The following is an 11,951-nucleotide window of genomic DNA, read 5'->3' as shown; positions in this document are numbered from 1 at the left end:
TCAGTGCGTGAGAGTGCAAAAAATATGATCTCTGTATCACACCATATATATTCAATCACGATGCTCAGACATAGATATTAGCAATACTTCAGATATCTCAACAAGTAGATTTTCTCAACGTATAAAGCTCAAGAAATATATATTTGGTTTGCAAAAAGAATTTAATCTTTGTGTTCAACAAATGATATAACTCAATGAATATTACAACAAATATTTTCACCACATAAACAAATATCTCTTCAAAAATTTCTCAAGATGAAATACACTAGATATTTGAAAATGATTTGAAAAGATTTTTGCAACCAAAATCAAACAAGAACTTCTCAAGATATTGCAATGACAATGCAATACTCAGAAGCTCAAGTAAAGTCTTCTTATGATAGACTTATCAATGAAGTCCCCTAAGAACATTTGATGTTTTGCTATCAAATTAAATAATATCAAACAAGCACAATCTTGAGAGAACAAATCTTATGGAACTACACTCAAATCACACTTACAAAGATATTTGAGTAATAAAATCTGGTAAGAATGAGTGTTGGAGGAACAAAAATGAGTATTATAGATTTTGGAATTTCAAAGAATTTTTCCTAATCAAAATTGCTAATTTCTTGTTAATTATTCCAAATGAGGGGGTATATATAGACTTCCCTAAAAATATGATCGTTCATGATACATATGGAATTATTAGAAAAGATTTAATATTATTTAATTAAATTAACCCCGTTTAAAAATATTAACTGTGGTAAAAAATATGGGGCAGCCCGAGAGCACCAGTCGACCGAGGCAAGTTCGGTTGACTGAGTTGCTTGAATTTTGGTCAACCGGGGATTTATTGAACTGCAAGTTCGGTCAATCGGAATTGGAGGTTTAGGGCAATTTTTCCTTTCTAGTGCGGTTCAGTCGATCGAGAACACTTTGAACTATCTCGGTCAGTCAACCAGGGTATTGATATGCATTTTGTACACGGTCAACCAGATGGTCAATTATGTTGACTCCAAGGGAGTTAGGTCGACCGGGTATAACTGAACTAGGTGAGTTCGGTCGATCGGGCTATGGTCAATCTATTTACCAGGTCCTGGTTTGGTATACCGGGGGAATTTTGTACTAACAAGTACGATTGACCGAACATGTAATTTTCATACATTTCGGTTCTTTTCAATTTGTGCAAACACCATAATCAAATGACCAAACATATATATGCATGAGTGAGTGTTTTAGGGTCATTTCTAGTTCCTTTTTTTATTTTGAGCTTACCTACTAAATCATGTAGGTAATGCATGCAATTATTACAAGCCAAGCCCTCTTTACAATTATAGACCATTTAAATAATAATAAAATAGAATATAACAAATATTGGGTCTTCAGCCTCAATTCCTCTTTGTTCTATCATCATGATCTACCAATTTGAATACCTGCACATAATCTCAAGCACCCATAAAATACAACATATATTTGTCATTATCAAATCGGGCGTGACCTATAAGGTCAACATTGTAATAACTAAAAAAAAAATATAGAATAATAATAATGGTCATTTAGTTAGTATCAAAACGAAAGTGTTTCTCTGTTAGGATCCTTGATTCCATGTTTGATGCCTAAGAAAGACCTTGTCTAAGCGAGTGCTCAGAAACCATTGCGGTTCAGTTGCTCCCTGGAGATCGGCCTAGTCAAAATGAAATTTCATAGGATAAAACAGGGTAAACACTATTTGTATATGTAAATAAGTACATAAAATAATGTTTTGACTGACATAATTTGTATAAATATATGATAAAATAATAATATAGGTATCCTATGCGGGGCCCACAAGACTGTGTGGGGCCCACATGAGTTACAAAGCCGTGTGGAGGTTCACATGAGTCTCGAAACTGTGTAGGGCTCATAAAATCATATGAGAACTATTGGAGTTGCGTAAGACCCACTTGGGTCTCAAAGTTGTGTGGGGCCCACAAGACTACGTGGGGCTCACATGAGTTTTCAAAATTTGAATTTAATTCCTTTTTTAAAATAAATAAATAAATACTAAAACATAGCTTAAAAGTAATAATAATGATAATAATGATTTAAAAAAAAAAATAATAAAATAATTAATTAACTAATTAATTAATTAATTAAGCAAGTAATTAATTAAAAATTTATTTAATGGGAGTGGTGGCAAGCACTCCCACATGGCGTCCATTCCCATCCCATACTTAGCCCATACCTAATCCATCCCATGCCCATTCCTTAATTTAAAAAAAAATTATAATTTCACCCCTCTTCCCACACTTTTACAAATTCTATTTCTTCCCCAAAATATTTCTATAAATAGGAAGCTCAAAACCTTCATTTTTCACAAAAATTTTCAAAGGAAGAGAAGTATTAGTGAGTGAAAAAATTAGTTGTGGAGAGAGAATTTTTGAGTAAGTTCTCACTCACCCACTCTTTCCGATCTCATTTCTTAAAGATAGTCATTGTGTTCGTAACACAAGGTAAAAGAAGAAGTAAGTAAATTTGATTATGTTAGATTTTTATTTAAAATTTATACCTGGGCTTTTTTTTTTGTAAAGTAAATTTCGATTATGTTAGTTAGTTTCATAAAATTGCCCTGAGTTTATTTTTTACGCCTATTTAATTATACTAGTTTTATTTTTAAATATACTTGCATTTATTTTTGGATTAACAAATGTTCTAATCCACTCGGGTAATTTTCAGCATTTCTTCCTATTCAAAAATAAATAAATTAATATTTTTAACACAAAAATTGTGTAGCATGAGTTTATTTTTACGTTGCATGTTTCATGAAAATATAAGTAAAAATGAGATTTTCATGATATTATTTTAAATTACATAAATTATAATAAAATGATTTGAAAACCTCTTATGACAATGAAAGTTCAAAGTTACAAATGTTCGGTATCGCAGCTTAAATTTTAAACGGATTAGAGTGCACTCACACTGTTTACAGAGTGGTTATTTATGTTAGTGAATTTCTTCTGAGTGCACACCTGATTCTGGACTAGTACTTAATAAGGAAAATCTCACTTAATGTTTACGTACGTTGATTTAGTTTGGTCGGTCAGGCAGTTAAGTCCAATCTTCAGTCCGCACAACCCAGTCATGGGGGTAAACATGACTTATGGCTAATAGGCCTAAGGGTGATTTTTACAATATATGTTTATATATATTTAATTACGTGTACAAAGTTATTAATGATTTGAAGGAAAAGTATATGTTTATATGAAAAGGGTCATTCTTTGTCTAAATGACGATCTAAAGGAAACGTATAAGGAAAATTATATATATATATATATATATATATATATATATATGTATATAATTAAATATTTTTACAGTTTTAAAGTTAAAAGTTAAATTTAACAGTCATAGTATATAGTTATTAAATTTTACTGTTATAATTGATGATAAAAGTTTTATGCAGAAATTATTAAATTTACATTTATTTTACGAAATTTTTTAAAAAACTCATTTTGACCACACACTAATAATAATCTTATTTACTTACTGAGTGTCGTCTCACCCCAATCATATTTTTATATTTTAGATAACTCTGAAAGACATCAGAAATTAGGCATAGCAAGCATGCGGGTGGGAATAAAATAGAAAAAATAAAGCTTGATTATAAATATTAGTATGATGCCAGATATTTAGGCTTATGTAATTTTTCTTCTTTTGAAATAAATGATTGTAATATGGATAATTAGCGTTCTGATTTAAGAATAATTGACTTGATTTACTTCTGCTGTAAATCAATGATATAAAGTAAATATTCCAGACCCTTCGAGGTTGTGGTATTACATTTGGTATCAGAGCAATAGGTTATAAGTTATGTAGACTTTAAGAAATAATTTTACCAGAGCACAGGCATAAACCATGATGTGGGTAAGATCGGGTAAACTAGGATATTTTTCTTTTGCCTATAACTTTGATTAAATTTTAAAAATAAGGTTATGATTTTAAAATAACTCTAATCCTTTCCTTTAGAATGGACCCGAGGAACAACAATGTGAGTGTTGAAAGGAACGAGAATAATATGAGGACTTGCAATGGAGAAGACATCAATGCTACTACGGTGTTGCAAGATATGACACAAGTCATGGCGAAATTTCTGCGGAGAATGGAATGGTCCACCAACCCATGAAGGTACCCTATGGTCAATCTAGTGCAAGTAAAGTAAATGTATGCCAGAAAGTAAATAAAGCAATTTAATCAATCACATAAGTACCAGAAAGCAGTAAAGCGAAGGGTGACACGCAGATATGTTATCAAGGTTCGGCCAATTGTCTACGTCCCCGCCTTGGCTAATAAGCATAAGGATTACCACTATAACTTGCTCATTTAAACGGGTGGAGCGGCACGTATACAAACCAAGTCAATTAGCACATAGCTAACCTTAACCTTTACACCAATCCTTACCGGGCTAGATTATCGCCCCCTCAGGCCACGCCTGAGATCACTTAGATTTACAATCAATTTGTACAATATAAAAGTGCTTTCACGTAAAGCAGATTTGTACCCAAATGCGTTCAATCACATACACCACAAATGATTTAATATGTAAGCTCAGTGTGGTCTAAATAGTTCAACTCTCAAATGTATTTTCTATCAGTGTAATGTGTACGTGAGAGTGTCAACAAGCAATCTTTGTATTTCAAGATGTTCTCAATCAAGGTACTCAAACAAAGATATCACTCAAGTTTCAAATATTCCAAAGTGCAGAATATATCAATCACGTGAATAGTGTGTATGCTTGGTTTGCAAGATATATGTAATCTGTGTATTCAGCAAAATGATATGTATTTGAACAAATATTGTAACAAAGACCAATATCACAAACGCAAATATCTTTTCACAAATATATCAATGTAAATCGCACAAGATATTTGAGTAGTTTAGAAAACGTTTTGCAAGCCAAAACAAATACAAAACTTCCTAAGTTATTGCAACAAAAATGCAATACTTAGAAGTTTAGCAAAGTCTTCTTGGGATAAGCTTATGAGAAAAGTCCCCTAAGAACACTTAGGTAATGCTCTCAAAAAAATCGATTCAAATAATCAAACAATGAGAGCAAACCTTTTTGTATAAACACTCAAAACACTTACAAAGGATTTGGAAATTTGAAGAAGGCAAATTTGAGTTGTATGAGTGAGAATATGAGCAGTAGAAGTAGAAATAAAAAAGAGTATTTTTTCTTGAGAGAAAATTTTTATTTTTGTTTTCTAATCAAGTTACTAATTTTCCCAAATGAAGGGGTATATATAGACACCCCATGAATTATGACCATTGGGGACCTATTAGCAATTATTAGAAAAGTTTAATGACATTTTAAATAATTTTAACCCTATTTAAATAATTAACCACGGTAAAAAAATCAGGGCAATCCGAGAGGTCCGATCAACCAGAACAAGTTCGGTCGACTGAAGTTCATATGGTTCGGTCGACTAGGAGACTTTTGAAGTGGAGACTCGGTCGACCGAAAGTGCCCGTCCAAAGGGCGATTTTCCATTTTACCGAGGTTCGGTCGACTAAGTCATTTTGAGCTGAATGGTTCGGTCGACTAGATTGTTGGGATTTTTCTCGAGGACCCTTGGTCGACCAGGTAGTTGCAATACAAATTTGGCTCGATCGACCAGATGGTCAATTTGTTGACCTTAGGGGGTTTCAGTTAACTGGGGGATTTGAATTATATCGGTTTGGTCAACCAGGACCTTGGTCAACTGTTGACCCAAGCCTGTTTCGGTCGACCGGGGCAGAATGAACTACCAAGGTCGATTGACCGACCGAAAGTGCACAATGTGTGCATTTCGGTCCTATTTTGAGTTACACAAACCCTAATCAAGTGCCTAACATACATAAGTGCAATGGTGAGTGTCTTAAGGTCATTTATGTCCAATTAAAGACACCGGAAAAGTCCAGTGTCGGTCGAACCCTAAGGTTATTCTAAGGTCATTTTGCATTATGAGCTTACCTATTAGATCATGCAGGTGATGCATGCAATTATTACAAGCCATAAGCCCTAATTACTATTACAGACCCTTTACATCTGAATTATATTACAACATGAAATAGAGTACAATATGAATTGGGTCTTCCAACTTTAAGCTTTCACGTGCCATCAATATATCTGCTAATATAGACCTGCACATGAACTAGATATCTATTAAATACATGAGTATTTGTCATTATCAAAACCAAGCGTGACCTACAAGGTCAACAAGGATTTCAAGTTATATCAAATGGATGTCAAGAGAGCAAATTTAAATGGCTACATAAGTGAATAAGTGTATGTAGAACAACCCCCAGGTTTTGAAAATCATAAGAATCCACATCACGTGTATAGACTGACAAAAGCCTTGCACGGTTTAAAACAAGCTCCTAGAGTTTGGTATGAAAGGCTAAGCTGTTTTCTACTAGAAAATGGATTTATCAGAAAAATGATAGATACAACTCTGTTCATAAAGTCTAAGAAAGATAACATTCTCCTAGTTCAAGTATATGTAGATGATATCATATTTGGAGCTATAAATAAAGAATTGTGTAATGAGTTTGCTAGCACTATGCAAAATGAAATTGAGATGAGCATGATGGGTGAATTAAATTTCTTCCTAGGAATTCAGATCAAACAAGCAAAACATGGAATATTTATAAATCAATTGAAGTATATTAGAAATATACTCAAAAAATTTAATATGGAAGATGGAAAAATACTAGGTATACCAATAAATGTCAAACTTTATTGTGGAATGATTAGTAGCTTACTATATCTGACTGCCTGTAGACCTGACAAAATGTTTAGTGTATGTTTGTGCACAAGATTTTAGGCTACACCAAAAGAGTCACATTTGTTAGCTGTCAAATGAATACTTAGATACCTGATAGGAACCGTTGAACTTGGGTTATGGTATCCTAAGTATACATCTTTTGAAATTATCAGCTATTCAGATGATGATTTTGCGGGTAGCAAAGTGGATAGGAAGAGCACGAGTGGTACATGTCATTTCTTAGGACATTCGTTGGTCTCTTGGTTTTCCAAGAAACAAAATTATGTTGCTCTTTCCACAGCTGAGATAGAATACATAACAGCAGGTACTTGTTGTGCTCAAACGCTATACATGAAGCAACAATTGACAGATTTTGGGTTAATCTATGAAACAATTCCTATAAGATGCGACAATACGAGTGCAATAAACATCTCAAAGAATCACATATTACATTCACGAACTAAGCATATAGAAATACAACATCACTTTCTTCGTGATCATGTGCAAAAATAAGATGTGACACTTGAGTTTGTATGCACGGATGAACATTGGGCAGACATATTCACGAAATCACTTGTGGAGGATATGTTTATCCAAATTAGGCGAGAATTAGGTTTGATGCATAGTCGAGAGGTTACCTAGAATTATATTAGATAACATAATTCAGGGGGAGCAACATCACTTGATATTCACAATTTGTTAAAAATTTCACTTTCAACTCATTTGTTCTCATTTAATATCACATTTATCATCAATTGGTATCACATTCGGTATCACCTTAATTAACATTTGGTATTCTCACATAATATTTAAAATTTGCCACACTGTGTATGGTCACAATGCAATTTACATTCAACAAGACAACTTTATGCATTAGTAAGGGGGAGAAATTTTTCAAATCTGATGTTTGAACAAGTTTAAAACTTTAAGATTTCAAAAGGGAGAAGAACATAAGGTTATGTCCACTCATGTATTATTATTATTATACACCTTTTTGTTGATGTCAAAAAGGGGGATAAAAATCAGGAGCAAAAATTGTAGGCAAAACTAATTGTGCAAAAGGGGGAGAAGAATAATAGTAAAAATTATTGGCAGCACTAGTTGTATAACGGGGGAGAAAAATCAGGCTATAGGATAAGAATCAGGCTAAACAACTTGTGTATGAACATGAGTATATTTCATTTGGAATTGGGTTAAACAACGTATGTATGAACATGAGCATATTTCATTTGGCATGAGCATATTGCACTTACTGAATATTTGATGCATTATTTAAAGGGCCGGGGGGGGGGGGGGGGGGCTTGTTAGGCGTAACCCATTTTATTTTATATTTATACTTGTGTATTTGTCATCATAAAAAAGGGGGAGATTGTTGACTCTATGTGTAGTAATCGGGAAAAAAATAAAATTTTTTTTTTAAAAAAATAATAATAATAAAATAAAATAAATTAATTAAATTAACAAGTAAAATGAATAGTATGATAAGGAACTATATATATAAATATTAAAGCATGTATATATATATGTGTGTGTGTGTGTGTGTGTGTGTGTGTGTGTGTGTATATATATATATATAAGTTATTATGTTATGCATTTAATATATAGGTTAAAGGTATATATATATATAAAGTGTGAAAGCTTCTTCAAGAAGCTTTACTTTAATTAATGTTTACTATTGTATATATATATATATATATATATATATATATATATATATATATATATATATATAAAATAACATAAGCTTCTTCAAGAAGCTTTGAAAGTCAAAATCCAAATTGAATTGGATTTTAGGTGTGTGTGAGTGCACTCTCTCTCTCTCTCCTACGACTTTCTCTCTCTTCGATTCCGGGCTAGTTTTACGCCGGATCAACAAACCGAAGCCACCACGACGCTCCTGGCGAAGTTCTCTACAAGTCTGCCGGAGCGGATCGTCAGGGAAACGAAGTTGGATTTCATCCCAAATCCAAGGTAAGACTTTGTATTCAATATTTGGATTTTCGATAGTTGAAGAAAGTGATATACGCGTAAAAATGTTGAACTTTAATACTGGAAATTTTCAGTTCTAGGGTGTTGATTGGGAACGTTGGGAATCATCCCTAAGTTGAGGTAAGACTTTTTAAGTCGAATTTGACTTAGTGATAGTTATAGAAAATGTTGTACGTACGAAAATACTAAACTTTAATTCTGCGAGTTTTCATTTTCAGGGTGTTGAGTTGAGAACCTTGTGGGTGCGAAAAAGATTTTCTTAGGGGCTTTTCAGGAATCAGGTAAGGGAATAAACTAAGTTAGTTTTGTTTTGAGAAAATGTATGTATATATATGTAGCATCTGGTTTCAGGAAAAATAAATATATTTATATATATGATTTATATTTGAAAATTACTGTTTAAATGATGATATGTTGAATACGTGGAAAATTTGTTTAGTGTGGCATGAGTATAAAAAAATGTTGTGAAATACTGTTTTCTGGGAATGGGGACGATATGGATTTCTATGATGGAAAATTGGTGTACGGGCCGAGATATTTATATATATATATATATGTGATTTGCCGGCGTATGGGCCATGCTATGTGGATATGTTTGCCGGCGTATAGGCCGTGCTATGTGGATGAGATTTGCCAGCGTACGGGCTGTGCTACGTGATTTGTTGGCGTACGGGCCGAGCTATGTGATTTGCTAGCATACGGGCTGTGCTATGTGATTTGCCGGCGTACGGGCCGAGCTATGATAAAATGTGTAATTCCGGCGTAGGGGCTGATGATTTTCATGAAATATGTATATGTGAAAATTGATATGATTGATTTGATAATTATTAATATGAGATATCCATGTATCACGATTTTAGTATATGTATATGATATCAGAACCTGATTGGCTTGGTCTAGGCTAGCACTTGCACAGTACCGTTGCTATGTGTCCATGGTCCTCGTGATCATGATATCTGTGTTAACACCGCTGTACGGAGTGGTGTGAGATTGGATGGTCGATGTGGTTATTTTCAAGAAGTGTGCTGTTATCGCCCCTGGTGTACGGACCAATCTGGGTAGACCCATCGGACCTACAGACTACTGTTTGACTTGGCAGTGGTCGACTAACCATTGTCAGGTCCAGCCTTTGGGCCACACAACCCAGTCATGTGGGGGTAATACATGACAACAGCCATCTAACCTGCCAGGATTGTTTTATGTTATTATTAGTGTATGAGATGAGATATGTTTATGAAAATGCAGTATATTCTGCTATGTGTTGATATATATGTATGTTTTCCCAGATTTGATAAACAGTATTGAATATGTTATGTATGGTATATGTAGAACACATAATACTCATATTGCCACACACTGGTATTAGTTTATTTCCCTTACTGAGAGGTGTCTCACCCCTAAATCTTATTAACTTTTCAGGAACCCCGGATAGGAGAGCGGGAAAAGCCCCGCTGATATAGTACGGTCTATCTACCCTTTTTGAAGGGTAAGTTTTGTAGGGACTGTTAGATTTTGTGGGAAATGTCCCTAGGTTTTATTTTTGGGATGTATATACTGTGAGATAGTGATTGTAGTGACTCTGGTATGTGTTATGCATATTATGATGAGATGTATATGATTTTATATTTTCTGCTGCGTAAGCTTCTGCTGTATGTTTTGTTATATCCCTAGTGCCCACGGGCCTAGGTGGATTGTGACCTGCTGAGTTGGAATGTATGATATGATAATTTATTTATTAAAAATATATATATATGTGAAAAAGGAGCAGGTCGTTACACTATGAGTCCAGTCCTTTTGATAATGACAAATCACTTGATATTTGATCTGTGCATTGAGATTGTGAATAGGGACAATATATAACATGCATGAAAGGATAACAAGTCATGGAAACCATGAAGATTAAAGCATACATGACTTGGCATAATCTATGGAATTCAAAGAGTACAAGAATGAAGATGCAAGCAACAAGTTCAAGAACATCATGGGGGTGGGTATTTAGAACCGAATGTACTTACATTTCATATTATTTAATTTGAGACTCAACATATATCCTAGAATGACTTTAGGACTCATGCATCTCATGAACATCATTAAGGGATATATATATAGGGACTTAGAAATATTTTTAAAACCTCATAAAATATTTTTATCAAAAAGCCAAGAAAGAAAGCAAAGAAGATTTTTAAACTAGAAAGAAAAAAATCCAGAAAAATGGCACTTCAGTAGACCGAACTCAAAGTTCAGTCGCCTGAAGTTGCAACTTCAGAAGACTGAAATTAAGCTCAGTCGTATGAATAATTTCTTCAGAAGACTAAAGATTAAGTTCAGTCACCTCAAGAATTAATGGTGAAACACAGAACCTAGCAGAAGCATCTCAAAAGACTGAACTCAGACTTTAATAGTCTGAACCTAACACTTCAGTCGTCTGAACCCCAACTTCAGTCATCTGGCCTTATGTCCAGGTTATTTTTTCGAAGCTCTAAGAAACTTTAGTCGTCTGGGATTTTAACCTCAATCGTCTGAACTTGCAGGAAAGTTTTTAAAATTTAATTTTTAATGAAAGAACACGCGAGATATTTCTTGATCCAATGGTTAGGATTGATTCTAAGGGTAAGGAACCTATATATTGAACATCTGAACTCTAATGCTCGGGCTAAGATCAACAAGAACAAGAAAAATGATAAGAATCAACTACAAGAAGAAGAAAATCAAAGCTTGGCAATGCGATTGAGCATATTAGTACAACTTGGGAGATCACACTACTGAAGGTGTGATTGGGATTTCAAATCTTACACTACACATCTGAGCTAAAGCTACTTTGATCCTCAAAAGGTTTTCTTATGATTATTGTACAAGCTTTCGCATTTTGAGGTTTGGTATATCACACTACTTGTTAAGAGTTATTCTTATAGAGTTTTCTTAATCTAAACTGATTTGCTGATTGATATCTATTTTTTAAAGAACTTGTCATTGCAAAATCCATTTTTGAATAGTTGTTAAGAGGTTGATCTTGAGTGTGCATATATTAAATCATTTTGATAAGATTACCACTTGAGAAAAGTTTTTCTTATTGATTATATATTTTTGATTCAAGTGAGTTTTCATTCAAAGACTTCATATTTTTAATATTCCAAAATTTACTTGATTGAAAAGTCTAAAGGTTATCTATATACACTTGAGAGAAATATTGTTGTGACA

This window comes from Malania oleifera, chromosome 1 (assembly GCF_029873635.1).
Source record: "Malania oleifera isolate guangnan ecotype guangnan chromosome 1, ASM2987363v1, whole genome shotgun sequence".
NCBI lineage: Eukaryota > Viridiplantae > Streptophyta > Magnoliopsida > Santalales > Ximeniaceae > Malania > Malania oleifera.
Note: the sequence above shows the minus strand (reverse complement) of the source record.